This window comes from Drosophila suzukii, chromosome X, assembly GCF_043229965.1.
Source record: "Drosophila suzukii chromosome X, CBGP_Dsuzu_IsoJpt1.0, whole genome shotgun sequence".
Classification (NCBI taxonomy): Eukaryota; Metazoa; Arthropoda; class Insecta; order Diptera; family Drosophilidae; genus Drosophila; species Drosophila suzukii.
In genome coordinates, this window is record NC_092084.1 from 24,462,212 (window position 1) to 24,481,172 (window position 18,961).

An 18,961-nucleotide genomic window follows, 5' to 3' on the forward strand; every position below is an offset into this window, starting at 1 on the left:
TATTTGATTTTATACTTAAAATATAGGAAAACTATACTTTTTTAAAATTCCTTTTTCCCTTATTCATACAAAATTATGGGAAACTTCCTGTAATCTGAACTATGGTATTGACTTCATTTGGTTTTATATTTACCAAATTATTTTTTAAAGCTACCCTTTCTCAATACCCCATAAGGATTTAAGGAAAAGTTTAAAAAGAAACTACGTATTGTTCCTTAAAAAATCCTTGAAAATTAACTTTAAAAAATTGCAATTGAATTGGAACAATATATTCCATAGGAAGATAATGAATTGTATACCATATTTTCGGGGTTTTCCTTCTTTCCCACAGTGCAGACTCTGTGCCTGGCTATACGTTATTGCATTTGGCTCGCTTGGCTCAGCTCTCCCCCTCCCTTTCACTCCGGCAGCTATCTCTGTCGCACACTCACTCACACACACGAAGACAGTTGCAGTGCCTGTCTGAGCTTTACAACTTCAATCAAATTCAATTGAGTTCAATTCAATTGTAACGTATTGTATTTTTATTGAGGCATAAAAAAAGGGAAGCTGCCGCGCCGCATGAGTGTGTGTAAGTGGGGGGTGTTGTATGTGTGTGTGTGTGTGTGGGGCACACTCTCGGATTTAACAAGTGCGACATAATGGCGCTGACAAGCAGCAAACTGGAACGAGATACATATATATAGAGGTGAAATGGGGGAAGGAACAACGCAATCACTGACACGCAGCATAAGGCTCAGAATCTCAGACCTTCCGCCCCCTCAACCTTCCGCCCACTCGCCCACCTCACTTCTTTTTGGCGACGACTTTTATGACTTCAATTCAATTTGTTTACGAGCCAAGGGCTGCCAAAGTGTGAAACCTTCAGCCCCTTGCCATTTTCAAAGACCCGCGCACAAATGTATGCTATGCTAAATAAGTAACTCGGCGGCAGCAACAACAAGGTCACAGCCGGTGGGAAAGTGGGCGGTGGGTGGGTGGTGCTATGGGCGGTGCAAAGTGGGTGGTGCGGAACAGCGGCAGGTGATGAGCGTAAAATTTATGCAGCCACATGTAAGGCAGACACCATGAAAGTTGCCCAAAGGGGCAACCGGCGCTCGAGAAAGCTGCACTGTGACAAAATGCGTGCGCTAATGGGTTGCTTTTAAGGAAACAAACACTTTGTGGTACTCATTATACTTGTAAATATTTATTACTATTTTCTAATTTTTTATTATATTTTAATTAGTAGTATTTCATGCGTATTGAAAGATTTGAGTTTTTTATTTTTTTGTCATATATTATTTTTAAAAAATAGTAGTAAATCTTTGTTGAACTCATTTAAGTTGTACACGTTTTTTTTGTAATATTTTCTACTCTGTTTTATTGATTAGATAAAAGTATTTACAATATTTACAATATTTTGTACTCTTGGTTCGAAAAGTAATATTAGGAAATATTTGTCTTACTCATTTTAGTAAAGAAAAACCCCTATAACTATTTTCTACTTAATTTATAGACTAAATGGTATTATATACAAATTTTTAAATATTTTCCATCTCAGTGGAGTTAAACATAATATTCAGAAATGCTTGTTTTCATTTTATTTAAGTTTTATTATTTCTTAACTATTTTCTACTTTTCTTTATAGATTAAAATATTTAAAAAAAATATGTAAACGAATTTTATATTATTAAAATAGGATTCAAAATGAAGTTTACAATCTCTCTGTTTAAAATATCTTTTACCTATTAATTTCATTTCCATTACGTGCACCACATATTTTTAAAGATTTTTTTATGACTTAAAGACTTATTGATTTAAGAAAAAGATCATTTACCGCATTAAATATTTATGAATGTGTCATTGAGATGTTTGCTTTTTGTCTCTGTGCCGGAAAATGTGTAAAGTACTCGGCACGCGGGAAAGGAGGTGAAGTGGGTGAAGTGGGCTTCCCCGCATTAGGTTGACAGATTTTTCGGTATTATTGTCACGTCACGTCTGGCGGCGGATTTGGCACCAGCACACGACAGCTTAAAGAGCTAAAAGCTACAATAGCACCGGCGAAGTCCTTGAAAAGGGCCAACTTTAAGGCCAGGACCGGGGCACTAATTAAGCAAACTCAAGTGGCCGTCGCCAGGTGGATTTCGGTTGCTACTTCTTGCATTTCTTTGTGCCGCCCCGCCAAGTGCAGCCAATTAAATTTCATGGATAAACAGTGGGCGGGGTTCGGGGGAATCCCCCACTGACTGCCGAGGTGACTTTGGGTTTGCCGGTGGACCGGGGATTTGCTGCCGCTGGCACTTTCAAGTTTCGCTCAAATTGAATTTCCAACAATTTTTGCCGCGTTGGCGTTATGAAGGTTCGCCCACAAAAGCGTTGCGAAAAAAAAAATCGAAAATAAAACTGGGTGAGCAGGAAGAAAAGTAAGCAACAACAATGGGCGAAAAGAATATTGAGTGCCAGCACAATGGGCAACAAAGGGTTAAGTGTTTGATGAGCGGGGAATCACCGGCTAATTTGGGATTCACTTGGAAGCTTTGGAAAAACCCCTCGTTTTTTGGGTGACAAATCAATCAGCTGTAATCCAGACTTTCAAGGTTTTTTCGTATACCATTTTGGCATCTGGCAAACCTTTATAATACTTTTTAAATATACCAAATATTAAAATGAAGTTAATTCGACAAAAACTCTGTAAAACATAGAAAGTCAATAAATCTTTTAAGAACTAGTTTATTTTGATAAATTATGGAAGCTGCTTGCTTAGAAAATATTTTAGATACCAATCTTTGGTATTTTTAAGCAGTTTTGTAAATTTAAATATTGCTTAAATAATTTTTTTGGTAACAATTTTTAATGGGAATGGATTGCTTTCTCTTTTCGAAATTCTAAAATAAATATGTTAATTTACAGTCCTCAAAATAGACTTTAAAATAGATAAAAGTAATTCTTTCTATCTGTTTGTTCTTCGTTTTGGGGAATAACTGTACTCCTTAACCTTGCCCTTCTCGTTTTTTGTGGTTAATCCATAGTGCTTAATTCGTTAGTTTTGAGGACGTTCCAGGGGCGCGCAAAAGGGGGTTTACGAGTTAATCGGAGAAAGAAGAAAGGGGATTTGGAGGAGCCGAAAGAAACCAGAAACAAAAACCAGTTAACAGCATTTTAAAATTACAAACAAACAAAAGGGTGGTAAAACCTAAATCAACTCGAGGATGACGTCGCCGACTGCCTTAACTCCACTTCAATTCTTTTCGCCCCCCAACCCTTATTCCCCATCTTTTTACTTAACCCCCCCTCTTTTTGCTTAACCCCCCCCTGGTTTTCCTTAACCCTTTCGATGCTCTTAAGCGGCGGCAATCGCGTTTTTGCACAACTTTTTCAGACGTAATAAAAACGTTCAACTTTTGCCTAGTGCCTTGCATTCTGAGCGTTTCTTCTCCCCTTATTTTTTTTCTTAATTTTTTTTTATTTTTTCCTCAGTTGCCTTTCGTTTTTTTGGACCTTTTGCTTTTGCTTTTGCCATTTTCATTTGCCGCCGCTGCAGTTTTCCTCTAGTTGGCGCAATTTTCCGCGTTTTCATCGTTTTAATCGATGTTGGTCAAAGTTGATGGCGTTGCACAGGGGCGGAGGGGGATTTTTTTGGTTGGCAGAGAAGGGGGTTTTTCGGTTTGCCAGACAGACATTTGCTGGCGAAAAAAGGGGGAAGGGGGGTTGAGGAGAGGGGGGCATGGAGCAACAGCAGCCATCGACAAGGACTAAAAATCTTTGTAACCATAATTAAAAGTTGTGCTGCCTGGCCGAGGCCCCCTCTGCCCCCCTTTCAGCAGCCCGCCCATGGCACTTGTGGTGCAAACAATAATTAATTTAAATTGAAACATTTTAGCGCGCTTGCTGCTGCGGGAAGTGGAAAAGAGAGGGTAAATACCAGGATGGGTTAAGGAAAAAGAGATGGCTATCCAAGGAATAAGTACTTAATAGCAGTTAGCAGAAATGCGACAGAGGACATGGGTTAAAGGTTGGGGAAATAAGTTGATTACTGGCTATGACTTTGATTAAAAAAAACTTTGTTCAAGCTTCAATTAATTTGTTAAATTAAAAATTAGTTCAATAGGAAAAATTATTTATAAGATTTTAAATAAAGATAAAAAATGTTTTAGAGTTAACAATTACTCTGGTTAGATGTATGATATTAAGATATTCAAATTATTTATCATCATTTAAATTATGAAATAAATTTTTGGGATTGAACAAATATTTTATTTATATTTTTAAATATTTACTTTACTTTTATGTCAAGGAAAATCAATACACTTTAGAATCGCTTGCTTTAGTATTATTTTATTATAATTTAATGTATATTTTTAAATATTTACTTCACTTTATCGGCAGGGAAAATCAATATAATCTATTGCTTTACTCTCGGCATTTATTCAAAATTGATTAACAAATCGAAGCATAATTAAGGCTGAAATGCTAACATTTCGAAATGTTTTGGATTAGGCACTTTGCTGCCCTTGGCCATCTTGCAACCGCAGTTAAGTCGGAAAGCCATCACAACTTGGGTATAAATATGGTTCAGCCCAAGAAAATCATATCAAATTGGGGAAAATATGCCACATCGATGCGAGGCAGAAGTTGCATTTAAGCGGAATTCTAGTGCAAATATTCCGTTGGAACTCGGACTCGAACTCGAACTTAAATATTTATTGAATATTTGTGTAGAGCGTTATCAACCACTTTGCCATTGGGCCTTGGCTAAAGCGTAGAATTTATTTAATTTTATTTTATTGCCGCTTCTTTCTAAATACGTGCGGTGTGCACACGGGCAGGCATTTATTTATTTATTTATTTACTTGCTTATTTATTGTGGCAAAATGTGGAAAATGCTGAAAATGTCGAAGCATTCGGCTGAAAAATGTTCTTCTGCTTTTTTGTTGCCTTTGCACTTATTGTTATTGTTACTGCCATTTGAATTGTTATTGCCTTTGCGCCAGCCGAATTTATTGTGGTTTTTCTTTTGTTTCTGGCTAATTGTGATTGCATGTAACTGGAGCATTTTTAGGGGAATTATCTTTGCTTAATTGAATGACATGCCAATTAATTCGGCTACATTGAAAGGGTCAAGGCGGTGGGGGGATACATGGCTATTTCCTTGTAACTATCGATTGTCTGAATTATTGATTTTTATGTTCACTCAAGCTTGTATAAACACAAGGATCTTGATTTTATGAGTGAGACTTTGATTTCAACCTAACAGTAAAGCAAGGAAATCAATCTACGGAGATTTGATTAATAAAATCCAGAAGATTTGGGCAAATGAAAGATGGTTTTGCTATTTTTGTGTATGTTAAAATATTATTAAAAGATGTGGTAAAGGTAATAACTCACATGCCTACAGTGATAAAAAAAGGAACTGCTAAAAAAAAATATCAACATATTGATTTAAAAAAACATAATAGTGAAATGTTAAGTAAGTATTTAAATTGTACGGTTTCACATGAAATTTCCAAAATGATTTGATTAATCATTTATGATAATTCATGTATGATAATTTAAAAATTGGGGAATCCTCGAATAAACTACAAATTATACATTTAATATTTTGATACATTAAAAAAAAAACAAGGAAGAACGCTATAGTCGAGTACCTCGACTATTAGATACCCGTTACTCAGCTAAATACAGATATGCAAGTAGCAAAGCGAGATTAAAATGCGCCACCTACCGGCGGTATACAGATTTAAGCGTTATGGGCGTTAGAGTGGGCGTGGCAAATTTTTTTTGGGTCAATCGATAGGTATTGATGAGAACATTACATTTCAGTTAAAATTTTTATTCTAGCATCAAAACTGTAGGAGCCACAGTTTTGGGCGGTTTGTGGGCGTTAGAGTGGGCGTGGCACTCTACTGAAACAAACTTGCGATGCGTAAGAAGCTCAGGAGTCTGCACGCCAAATCTCAATAGCCTAGCTCCCATAGTTTCCGAGATCTCAGCGTTCATCCGGACAGACAGACGGACAGACGGACAGACGGACAGACGGACATGGCTAGATCGACTCGGCTAGTGAAGAATATATATACTTTATGGGGTCGGAAACGCTTCCTTCTGCCTGTTACATACTTTCCGACGAATCTAGTATACCCTTTTACTCTACGAGTAACGGGTATAAAGACAGTAAACTAAGTCGAAGCAAATTTTTTCTACCGATCTAGTAGCCAAGAAATGCATCAAGTTAGCCATGAAATTAACTGTCAAGTCGAATATCGATTCGGATTTGGACCTAAGGGACAGAGCCCCAAATAATTTCAGTTTCGTTTTCGGGCTCGACAACACAACATCTCCGTGTTCTATAAACTTATTTAGGCAAGTGAAAAACAAGTTTTTTTTTTATTTTATTTATTTAGTTTGTTATTTTTTACTCTCCGGTCTAACAAAGTGAACTTTTTTCATTTTCAGATATGTGAAACACTAAGTTTACCTGTAGAATAGCCCCAGGATGTAACGTGACTAGTCCTCCGTAATAGACACCTACACACTTGGTATTTTCACACGTGAGAGCTCATAGCAGACGCCAGTAACCAATAAAGTCCTTGTATAATGCAGCTAATACTAACAGAACTTATTGGATGATGTTATAACTGATACAGAAACAGTAAAGCACACTATGTTCAACACAAGTGACGTAAAGTTAAGACTCGTTGACTTGGTATGGATGGAAGAGAAAAATCCCCAAATATCGCCAGCTACCCTCTCAAAATTATATAGTACTCAAGGACCCAAAACGAAACTCACTTTTTAACAGACACGCCACCAATTAAGGTAATATATTTAAACAAAATGTATTTACAATCTATTAATCCAGAACTAACCCCTAGGAATTTAAATGCATGTGCCCTTAACATGTACAACCTCCAACAGAAGGACGCCTGTCACTCAGGGACCCAATTACGAAACTTTCACTTTTTAACAGACACTCGTGTAATTAAGGCTTCAACTAGGTAATCTACTATACAAATCATAGAATCGATCTAATAATCTTACTCTATCTTTAGGAAATTCTATGCATATGCCCTTAACATGTAAGCTTCAACAGGAGGAGGACGTCCGTTATAATCCTGAGGATGAGGTTGGTACTACCATCAAATAATCTTAGGCTTAACTTTAATAAGCCCTTGTCCGTGCAGCTATTCCAGGTATCCACATATCTGGGGCTGCGCGATAGAGGATGAGGATTTGCATCACACTCTAAAATAAATATTGAACTTTGCATCGAATTAAATTATCATACCTGCAAACTGCTGAAGAAGACAGCAACGCATTGAAGTACACGTATTATAAAATGTTTTATTTATCCAGAAACTTAAGCACATATCGATTATGTACCGACACACATAAAATTGTAAATCACATCGAATTATATGCATGTACAGAAGAATCTTAAAAACATACATGTAAGGTAACGTAACCAAGCCAACACTGTTCAGAACGTCGACCTAGTTAAAATAAAAATGTATACCACAAAATGCTTACAAAAATTGTATAAGGGGAATATAGTTTAATAATTAAAGCATGTAATCTATCTACGTACAAATACCGATCTACGTACTTGCCTAAGGCAAGACAGATTCTTAGATCGACTCGGCTAGTGACGAATCTAATATATCCTTTTACTCTACGTGTAATGGGCAAAAAGTACTAGCCTTAAAACCATGCAATAAAATGACGAATATGGTCATGATATGGTGATACCTTAAACCGTAAAGAAAAAATATCACTAAATGCATGTAAAATATTTTAAGGCAAGTGCAATTATTTCTATTTGTAAAAGCCTTTTCTCCACATTGGACGCCTGGTTAATAAACGGTTAACAAACCACTTAGCAATTAAGCTATTTATTAAAAAGCAAATCAATGAAATTAAACTCTCTAAAATATCTTAAATCTAAATATTAATTGTGGCTTTCAAGCCGCGTCTTTTCAAATTAATAATATCGATTTTGTTGTCCAGTGTAATGATAATTTTCGGTCCCTGTGTATTAGGTCCCATTAAATTAAAATAAAAAGACAAGAAAAAAAGTTAGCTTCGGCAAGCCGAAGCTTATATACCCTTGCAGCTATAATTATTAAATTTAAAAACACAAAAAATGATATTCCCAATAGTATATGATAATATGTCAAAAAACACCGAAGCTATAATTTGTTTCATATTATTTTTCCACCAATTTTCCGATCGTTCCTATGGCAGCTATATGATATAGTCGTCCGATTTCGATAAAATTTAATTCAAAATTCAAAACTAATTAAAAAATGTTATTTCCAAGCTTATGAGGTTATATGCTAAAAAACACCAAAGATATTTTTTTAAATTTTTTTGTCCGATTATTCCTATGGGAGCTATAAGATATAGTTGGCCGATCCGGCTGGTTCCGACTTATATACTACATGCAAAAGATATAAGACTTTTGGGAAAGTTTCAGCCCGATAGCTTTAAAACTGAGAGACTAGCTTGCGTAGAAACGGACGGACAGACGGACAGACGGACATGGCTAGATCGACTCGTCTAGTCATGCTGATCAAGAATATATATACTTTATGGGGTCGGAAAGGTCTCCTTCACTGCGTTGCAAACTTCTGACTGAAATCAATATACCCTCTGCAAGGGTATAACAAAAATCTACATCGAAGCAAATTTTTTCTACCGATCTAGTAGCCAGGAAATGCATCAAGTTAGCCATGAAATTAACTGTCAAGTCGAATATCGATTCGGATTTGGACCTAAGGGACAGAGCCCCAAATAATTTCAGTTTCGTTTTCGGGCTCGACAATGCAACATCTCCGTGTTTTATTAACTTGTTTAGGCAAGTTAAAAACAAGTTTTTTTTTTAATTTCAGTTTCGTTTTCGGGCTCGACAATGCAACATCTCCGTGTTTTATTAACTTATGTAGGCAAGTTAAAAACAAGTTTTTTTTTTTAATTTATTTAGTTTGTTATTTTTTACTCTCCGGTCTAACAAAGTGAACTTTTTTAATTTTCAGATATGTGAAACACTAAGTATACCTGTAGAATAGCCCCAGGGTGTAACGTGACCAGTCCTCCGTAATACACACCTACACACTTGGTATTTTCACACGTGAGAGCTCATAGCAGACGCCAGTAACCAAAAAAGTCCTTGTATAAGGCAGCTAAGACTAACAGAACTTATTGGATGATGTTATAACTGATACAGAAACAGTAAAGCACACTATGTTCAACACAAGTGACGTAAAGTTAAGACTCGTTGACTTGGTAAATACTTTGAGCCACTTCGTTAAAATGGATGGAAGAGAAAAATCCCCAAATATCGCCAGCTACCCTCTCAATATTATATAGTAGTTAAGGACCCAAAACGAAACTGTCACTTTTTAACAGACACGCCACCAATTAAGGTAATATATTTAAACAAAATGTATTTACGATCTATTAATCCAAGGACTAACCCCTAGGAATTTAAATGCATGTGCCCTTAACATGTTCAAGTTCCAACAGAAGGACGCCTGTCACTCAGGGACCCAATTACGAAACTTTCGCTTTTTAACAGACACTCGTGTAATTAAGGCTTCAACTAGGTAATCTACTATACAAATCATAGAATCGATCTAATAATCTTACTCTATCTAGGAAATTCTATGCATGTGCCCTTAACATGTAAGCTTAAACAGAAGGAGGACGTCTGTTAATCCTGAGGATAAGGTTGGTACTGCCATTAAAGAATCTTGGGATTAACTTTAATAAGCCCTTGTCTTTGCAGCTATTCCAGGTATCCACATATCTGGGGCTGCGCGATAGAGGATGAGGATTTGCATCACACTCTAAAATAAATATTGAACTTTGCATCGAATTAAATTATCATACCTGCAAACTGCTGAAGAAGACAGCAACGCATTGAAGTACACATCGTATTATAAAATGTTTTATTTATCCAGAAACTTTAGCACATAACGATTATGTACCGACACACATAAAATTGTAAATCACATCGAATTATATGCATGTACAGAAGAATCGTAAAAACAATGTAACGTAACGTAACGTAGCCAAGCCAATACTGTTCAGAACGTCGACCTAGTTAAAATAAAAATGTATACCACAAAATGCTTACAAAAATGTTATAATGGGAATATAATTTAAGAATTAAATGTAATATGGTGAATTTTTTTTTGGGGGTACCTACAAATACCGATTTACGTACTTGCCTAAGGCAAGACGGACATTGTTAGATCGACTCGGCTAGTGAGGATGATGAACATATATACTTTGCAGGGTGGGACAAGGTTGCCACCTGTTACATAATTCGACGAATTTAATACTACACCCTTTTACTCAACGTGTAAGGGGTAAAAAGTACTAGCTCTAAAAAGTGCTATAAATTGACGCATATGGTCTTGATATGGTGATACTTTAAGCGGCACAGAAAAAATGTAACTATATGCATGTAAAATATTTAAAGGCAAGTGCATTTATTTCTATTTCTAAAAGCCTTTTCTCCACATTGGACGCCTGGTTAATAAACGGTTAACAAACCACTTAGCTATTTATTGAAAAGCAAGTCAAAGAAATTAATTACCAACTCTCGAAAATATGTTAAATCAAAATATTAAATGTGGCTTTCAAGCCGCGTCTTTTCAAATTAATAATATCGATTTTGTTGTCCAGTGTAATGATAATTTTCGGTCCCTGTGTATTAGGTCCCATTAAATTAAAATAAAAAGACAAGAAAAAAAGGTAGCTTCGGCAAGCCGAAGCTTATATACCCTTGCAGCTATAATTATTAAATTTAAAAACACAAAAAATGATATTCCCAATAGTATAAGATAATATGTCAAAAAACACCGAAGCTATAATTTGTTTCATATAATTTTCCTACCAATTTTCCGATCGTTCTTATGGCAGCTATATGATATAGTCGTCCGATTTTGATAAAATTAAATTCGAAATTCAGAACTAATTAAAAAATGTTATTTCCAAGCGTTGGAAGTTATATGTTGAAAACCACCGAAGCTATAATTTGTTTCATATTATTTTTCCACCAGTTTTCCGATCGTTCCTATGGCAGCTATATGATATAGTCGTCCGATTTCAATAAAATTTAATTCAAAATTCAAAACTAATTAAAAACAAGGAAGAACGCTATAGTCGAGTACCTCGACTATCAGATACCCGTTACTCAAAGGGAAATGGAGATATGCAAGCAGCAAAGCGAGATTAAAATGCGCCACCTACCAGCGGTAGACAGATTTAAGCGTTATGGGCGTTAGAGTGGGCGTGGAAAATTTATTTTTGGATCAATCGATAGGTATTGACGACACCAATACATTTCAGTTAAAATTTTTTATCTAGCACTCAAATTGTGGGCGTCACAGGTTTTCGCGGTTTGTGGGCGTTTAAGTGGGCGTGGCAAATTTTTTTTTAGGTCAATCGATAGGTATTGATGAGAACAATACATTTCGGTTAAAATTTTCTATCTAGCATCAAAACTGTAGAAGTTACAGTTTCGGGCGGTTTGTGGGCGTTAGAGTGGGCGTGGCAGTCTACTGAAACAAACTTGCGCTGCGTAAGAAGCTCAGGAATCTTTACGCCAAATCTCAATAGCCTAGCCCTCATAGTTTCCGAGATCTCAGCGTTCATCCGGACAGACAGACGGACAGACAGACGGACAGACGGACATGGCTAGATCGACTCGGCTAGTGATCCTGATCAAGAATATATATACTTTATGGGGTCGGAAACGTCTCCTTCACTGCGTTGCAAACTTCTGACTGAAATCAATATACCCTCTGCAAGGGTATAAAAAGACAGTAAACTAAATCGAAGCAAATTTTTTCTAACGATCTAGTAGCCAGGAAATGCATCAAGTTAGCCATGAAATCAACTGTCAAATCGAAATTCGATTAGGATTTGGACCTAAGGGCCAGAGCCCATAATAATTTCAGTTTCGTTTTCGGGCTCGACAACGCAACATCTCCGTGTTTTATTAACATATTTAGGCAAGTGAAAAACAAGTTTTTTTTTATTTTATTTATTTAGTTTGTTATTTTTTACTCTCCGGTCTAACAAAGTGAACTTTTTTCATTTTCAGATATGTGAAACACTAAGTTTACCTGTAGAATAGCCCCAGGGTGTAACGTGACCAGTCCTCCGTAATACACACCTACACACTTGGTATTTTCACACGTGAGAGCTCATAGCAGACGCCAGTAACCAAAAAAGTCCTTGCATAAGGCAGCCAAAACTAACAAAATTTATTGGATGATACGGAAACGGTAAAGCACACTATGTTCAACACAAGTGACGTACAATTTTGAGCCACATCGTTAAAATGGATGAATGGAATGAAATCGGCAAATCGGCAGCAACCCTCAAAATTATATGGTATTTAAGGACCCTGATACGAAATTTTCACTTAAACACACGCCACCAATTAAGGTAATCTATTTAAATAAAATATGCATGTGCCCCTAACATGTATAGGCTTAAACAGAAGAATCAGGAGGATGAGGTTGGTATTACGATTTAAGAATCTAATGATTAACGTTCAATACCCCTTACCTTGCAGCCATTCCAGCTATCCTCTCAAAATTATATTGTATTTAAGGACCCACAAAACGGAGCTTTCACTTTTTAACAGACACTCGTGTAATTAAAATTTAAACTAGGTAATCTATTTTCAATGAAGCATAGTTACGATCTATTAATCTTACAACAATCTTTTTAAAAGAAATTTCATGCATGTGCCCTTAACATGTAAGCTTCAACAGAAGTAGGACGTCGTTATTATCCTGAGGATGAGGTTGGTACTACAATCAAAGAATCTAAGGATTATCTTTAATAAGCCCCCTGTCTTTGCAGCTATTCCAGGTATCCACACAGAACTGGGAGCTGCGCGATAGAGGATGGAGGACTTGCATCATACTCGTAAATAAATACATCGTATTATGTCATCACACCTGGAAGGTACTGAAGAACACATCGCAACACATTGAAGTACACCTCGTATTATAAAATATTCTATTTAACCATATAACGTTATCGTACCGACATACACTACATTATACATCATACCTCGAATTTATAATATCGCAAATGTAACACAAACACGAATTATATTGCACTACTAAACCATATGCTGTTCAGAAGGTCGACTTAGTTAAAATAAATGTTTATGCCACAAACTGGTTACAAAAATGTTATTTGGGAAAGGTTGAGCATTACTTGTTTTTGGGTTTGCTTTGTTGAAGTAAAAGGGTGCCAAGTACAACAACGAAAACCGGGAAAATTTATTTTTGAACCAATTTTCGCATTTTTTTGCAAACCCTTGCATCATGATTTTTTTGATTTCAGATTTTATTCAAAAATAATCATTTTTTAGTGGTTTTCCAGTTGGAAGTTATATGTTGAAAACCACCGAAGCTATAATTTGTTTCATATTATTTTTCCGACCCCATAAAGTATATATATTCTTGATCAGCATGACTAGACGAGTCGATCTAGCCATGTCCGTCTGTCCGTCCGTTTCTACCCAAACTTGTCCCTCAGTATTAAAGCTATCGGGCTGAAACTTTCCCAAAAGTCTTATATCTTTTGCAGGTAGTATATAAGTCGGAACCAGCCGGATCGGACAACTATATCTTATAGCTCCCATAGGAATAATCGGACAAAAAAATTTAAAAAAATTATATCTTTGGTGTTTTTTAGCATATAACCTCCTAAGCTTGGAAATAACATTTTTTAATTAGTTTTGAATTTCGAATTTAATTTTATCAAAATCGGACGACTATATCATATAGCTGCCATAAGAACGATCGGAAAATTGGTACACTCAGAAAAAAAATCAAGTATTTCGTGCTTGAACCTAGTATTTTCGGTGTCAAAACTTCGCCAAGCATGGAAAATACAGAACGCGAGAACGAAATACTACTTTCGAGCACGAATTTTCAAGACCCAAAATTCTAGGTTTAAGAACCTTTCGGTCTTGAATCTAGTATGAATAATTCTTAAATCAAGTCATATTTGGACTAAAAACAAGAACGATTTAATAATAAAGTAAAAAGTTGCAGGCATGATTTAAGGACGAATAATTCTTAAATCAGTATATAAATATTATGAAATTAAAATGAGTTTTTATTTTATGCTAGTAAGAGAAATATGTATTGGAAACTGAAACGAAATAATCGGGATATATATAAATAATAATAATATTTTAAGTTTACTTACGACTTGCCGTTCACGGCCATTAAAACTGTCTAATTTATGCGCCTTATATACCGAGTACTTTCAGAATAAACAGTTGGGAATTATTAGAGTTGGCAGACATTAAAAATCCAAAAAGTGCTCAATATGAGAATTTTTTGAGCACGAACGTTCTTAAATGTTAAGCATGCCATTTTTCTTAAATCAAGGCTGTTTGTACTTGTTTTTAGCACGGTGTTTTTCCCTGAGTGTAGGAAAATTATATGAAACAAATTATAGCTTCGGTGTTTTTTGACATATTATCTTATACTATTGGGAATATCATTTTTTGTGTTTTTAAATTTAATAATTATAGCTGCAAGGGTATATAAGCTTCGGCTTGCCGAAGCTAACTTTCTTTCTTGTTTTATTTTAATTTTATTGGACCTAATACTAAGGGGCCGAAAATTATCATTACACTGGACAACAAAATCACTAGCCGAGTCGATCTAAGAATGTGTCTTGCCTTAGGCAAGTACGTAGATCGGTATTACATTTAATTCTTAAATTATATTCCCATTATAACATTTTTGTAAGCATTTTGTGGTATACATTTTTATTTTAACTAGGTCGACGTTCTGAACAGTATTGGCTTGGTTACTTTACGTTACGTTACATTGTTTTTACGATTCTTCTGTACATGCATATAATTCGATGTGTGATTTACAATTGTGTGTGTCGGTACATAATCGATTTGTGCTAATGTTTCTGGATAAATAAAACATTTTATAATACGATGTGTACTTCAATGCGTTGCTGTCTTCTTCAGCAGTTTGCAGGTATGATAATTTAATTCGATGCAAAGTTCAATATTTATTTTAGAGTGTGATGCAAATCCTCATCCTCTATCGCGCAGCCCCAGATATGTAGATACCTGGAATAGCTGCAAAGACAAGGGCTTATTAAAGTTAATCCCAAGATTCTTTAATGGCAGTACCAACCTTATCCTCAGGATTAACAGACGTCCTCCTTCTGTTTAAGCTTACATGTTAAGGGCACATGCATAGAATTTCCTAGATAGAGTAAGATTATTAGATCGGTACTACGATACCTAGTTGCAGCCTTAATTACACGAGTGTCTGTTAAAAAGTGAAAGTTTCGTAATTGGGTCCCTGAGTGACAGGCGTCCTTCTGTTTGAGGTTGTACATGTTAAGGGCACATGCATTTAAATTCCTAGGGGTTAGTTCTGGGATTAATAGATCGTAAATACATTTTGTTTAAATATATTACCTTAATTGGTGGCGTGTCTGTTAAAAAGTGACAGTTTCGTTTTGGGTCCTTAAGTACTATATAATTTTGAGAGGGTAGCTGGCGATATTTGGGGATTTTTCTCTTCCATCCATACCAAGTCAACGAGTCTTAACTTTACGTCACTTGTGTTGAACATAGTGTGCTTTACTGTTTCTGTATCAGTTATAACATCATCCAATAAGTTCTGTTAGTATTAGCTGCATTATACAAGGACTTTATTGGTTACTGGCGTCTGCTATGAGCTCTCACGTGTGAAAATACCAAGTGTGTAGGTGTGTATTACGGAGGACTGGTCACGTTACATCCTGGGGCTATTCTACAGGTAAACTTAGTGTTTCACATATCTGAAAGTGAAAAAAGTTCACTTTGTTAGACCGGAGAGTAAAAAATAACAAGCTAAATAAATAAAATAAAAAAAAACTTGTTTTTCACTTGCCTAAATAAGTTTATAGAACACGGAGATGTTGTGTTGTCGAGCCCGAAAACGAAACTGAAATTATTTGGGGCTCTGTCCCTTAGGTCCAAATCCTAATCGGTATTCGACTTGACAGTTAATTTCATGGCTAACTTGATGCATTTCCTGGCTACTAGATCGTTAGAAAAAATTTGCTTCGATTTAGTTTACTGTCTTTTTATACCCTTGCAGAGGGTATATTGATTTCAGTCAGAAGTTTGCAACGCAGTGAAGGAGACGTTTCCGACCCCATAAAGTATATATATTCTTGATCAGCATGACTAGACGAGTCGATCTAGCCATGTCCGTCTGTCCGTCCGTTTCTACGCAAACTAGTCTCTCAGTTTTAAAGCTATCGGGCTGAAACTTTCCCAAAAGTCTTATATATTTTGCAGGTAGTATATAAGTCAGAATCTGCCGGATCGGACAACTATATCTTATAGCTCCCATAGGAATAATCGGACAAAAAAATTTAAAAAAATTATATCTTTGGTGTTTTTTAGCATATAACCTTATAAGCTTAGAAATAATATTTTTTAATTAGTTTTGAATTTTGAATTAAACTTGATCGAAATCGGACGACTATATCATATAGCTGCCATAGGAACGATCGGAAAATTGGTGGAAAAATAATATGAAACAAATTATAGCTTCGGTGTTTTTTAACATGTTATCTTATACTATTGGGAAAATCATTTTTTGTGTTTTTAAATTTAATAATTATATCTGCAAGGGTATATAAGCTTCGGCTTGCCGAAGCTAACTTTCTTTCTTGTTCAGTCACAGTTTAGCCAAATCAAGGCGTACAGCTAAAAGACCGACAGTTTTGAGCAGCTTGCTTCAATTGCTATCGATCCCCATCATTTTAAAGAAGATTTATTTTTTGACAAATTTTTTCGGTTTTATTCGGAATTCAGATTTTGGTCAAAATACTCATGTTTTAGTGGTTTTTCAGTCGTTGTTTAACCAATTCAAGGATGACAGCTATAGGACCGTCTGGTTTGGATAGCTTGCTTCCTCTGCTAACGATCTGCATCACTTTTTGGTTAATTTATTTCTTGACAATTTTTCGAATTTTTTTAAGGGTTTGCATCGTGATTTTTTTGATTTCAGATTTTAGGCAAAAAATATCTTTTTTTGGGGTTTTTCAATCGTAGCTCAGCCAAATGAAGGAGTACAGCTATAGGACCGACTGTTTTGGATAGCTTGCTTCCTATGCTAACGATGCAGTTCGTTTGGAAGTTGGGAAATTTTTTGCTTATCTAGAACACACGTGCAATTGCAGTACGTTTAATTCAACAATTTACAATAGTTAGCGAAAATCAATATTCAACGTGCAACATTCTATTTTTAGCATTTAATTAAAATGATTCACGAGAATATTTGAAAGTGTTTGTATGCTCTTGAAGATTAATTGACCAATTTGAGGACTCATTTATTTCTGCCAGTGTCTAAAGACCAAAGATAGTGACAGAGTCAGTGGCAATTCAATTTGTTAACCAGTGGCAAATTGGAGCTGTTTTTGTTGCTGGGCAATTTGCCAGCCAAGAGAGAACAGAGGAAAGCAGAGCAGAAGAAAATCCAGCAGCAGGTGAAAAGTGGGCGGGGGGTGGGTGTGGTGGCAAGGAAAACCCGGCGGAAAGGTATGTGTGCAGTGGCAGCATTTACTTAGGGCCAAGTTTGCATTTCCCCAACCTCCGTCCTCCGTTTTGGTGGCTATCAACTGTCTCCAGTTTTGGCAGCTGGCAAAAGTTGCCGCCGACACTTTGCCGCTGCTTTCTTTTTTTTCTCCCATTTTTTGTCCTTTTTTTCTTCTTCTTTTAGACAGAAGAAGATCTTGCAGCAGCGACTGCATTTCATTAGCCAACAACAGCGGCAGCGGCTGGCACTTTCTGCATAAGTTAGTAAATATGAAAATTTTGCACTAAGCACAACAAAAGCAACAACAGGAAGCCAAGTAAAAAATCAAAGAAAGAATTCTAAAGTCAAGAATGAGATGACAAAAGTTGTCTGGCGAAAGTTTGTAGCTCTTGGCTTGGCTTTTTATCCTCAAACTGGTTGAAAAGAGGGTGGTATTCTTGTCAGTGGCAGACCACAAAGCGTTAATTCCCTGCCTTAACCCATTTACGAAAATGTACTTCAAGCCGGGGAAAATTGAAATATCTACTTAAGGTCTGTCCACAGAATAGAATGGAAAACACATTTTAGTTTTTATGTCATGAATGTGTCAAAAAAGTGATCAATTACAGTTGATTTTTCCTTATAAAACACTTAATTATTAGTATTTGGAAAATGTTCGGTAAACCCCCTAAGTAAATACCCCTTACATTTTAGTTTCAATTACCTTAACTAAAATAAATTATACCCCAAAATAAAAATCCACAAATGCCATATGGCCTTAATTCCTTGCCTAAACCATCTTTTCAAAAGTAAATACTCGTACAAGCTTGGGGTAATGGAAAAATATTCTTAAGGAATGGAATCATTTTAAAAGTCTGCTATAAAATATTTGTAACTGAAATTCAGGTAATTTATTTAATTTATTGTAGACCTTAAGTCAATGTTTGTTTAAAGATATTTACTTAAACTTTTATGGAAAAAACATCAATCTCCAAAGTAAAAATATTTGTTAGGCTTTTTAAAAATTGGCATATGTGAGTTTTAAAAATTATTCTATAATTAACTTTAACTTAAAAAACTGTTATCTAAAAAAATATAAATCAAACTTTACCAGTCTATTAAAGTTCCCAAATCACCATTGAACCAATTATAATAGCGAATTGCGGATCAATTTGTGTTACAACTTTCTGTTGGCGGCCGCTCAATCTTGCAACTTATTGTTGAATGCAGCCCGCATATGTACATTTATGGATATATATATATTTTTGGAAAAGTTGGGCCAAAGTTGCGAGCGGTGGGAGGTTCACTCGATGAACTTGTGTGCAACTTTGCACCAATTAAACTTGTTAAAACGCTCGTTTTCGGTTATCCAAAAGCTGACAACTTCACTA

General features: G+C 35.7%; 4 long non-coding RNA genes across 13 annotated transcripts in view; 3 read left to right on the top strand and 1 right to left on the bottom strand.

Moving 5' to 3' along the window:
- Positions 1-16,040, bottom strand: part of LOC118878383 (uncharacterized) — a 28,666-nt gene extending 12,626 nt beyond the window's left edge. For 2 of the 5 annotated variants that reach the window (XR_011604572.1, XR_011604571.1), the window contains exons 1-3: positions 15,933-16,040; positions 15,476-15,840; positions 15,316-15,418 (exon numbers count right to left, since the gene is read on the bottom strand). This is a non-coding gene — a long non-coding RNA (uncharacterized lncRNA). Of the gene's footprint in view, positions 1-14,783; positions 15,128-15,185; positions 15,258-15,295; positions 15,419-15,475; positions 15,841-15,932 lie in introns of those variants that run through there. The other 3 variants (XR_011604568.1, XR_011604570.1, XR_011604569.1) reach the window with 3 other exon arrangements.
- LOC118878382 (uncharacterized) overlaps positions 1-18,961 on the top strand; it is a 109,070-nt gene that overhangs the window by 26,904 nt on the left and 63,205 nt on the right. For 2 of the 3 annotated variants that reach the window (XR_011604575.1, XR_011604574.1), the window contains exon 5: positions 7,164-7,224. The exons of the other annotated variant lie outside the window; for it this stretch is intronic. This is a non-coding gene — a long non-coding RNA (uncharacterized lncRNA). Of the gene's footprint in view, positions 1-7,163; positions 7,225-18,961 lie in introns of those variants that run through there. 3 annotated transcript variants of the gene reach the window in all.
- LOC139353332 (uncharacterized) lies at positions 8,783-10,159 on the top strand. Of its 4 annotated transcripts, none has more exons than XR_011604580.1 (5): positions 8,783-8,924; positions 9,015-9,404; positions 9,505-9,584; positions 9,637-9,708; positions 9,767-10,159. It is a non-coding gene; the product is annotated as an uncharacterized lncRNA (long non-coding RNA). The 4 variants fall into 4 exon arrangements; XR_011604581.1 differs by having other exon boundaries at positions 9,505-9,564; XR_011604578.1 differs by having other exon boundaries at positions 8,784-8,924; positions 9,462-9,584.
- On the top strand, positions 11,861-13,205 carry LOC118878381 (uncharacterized). The gene is made up of 5 exons (XR_011604565.1): positions 11,861-12,002; positions 12,095-12,514; positions 12,572-12,671; positions 12,734-12,805; positions 12,865-13,205. It is a non-coding gene; the product is annotated as an uncharacterized lncRNA (long non-coding RNA).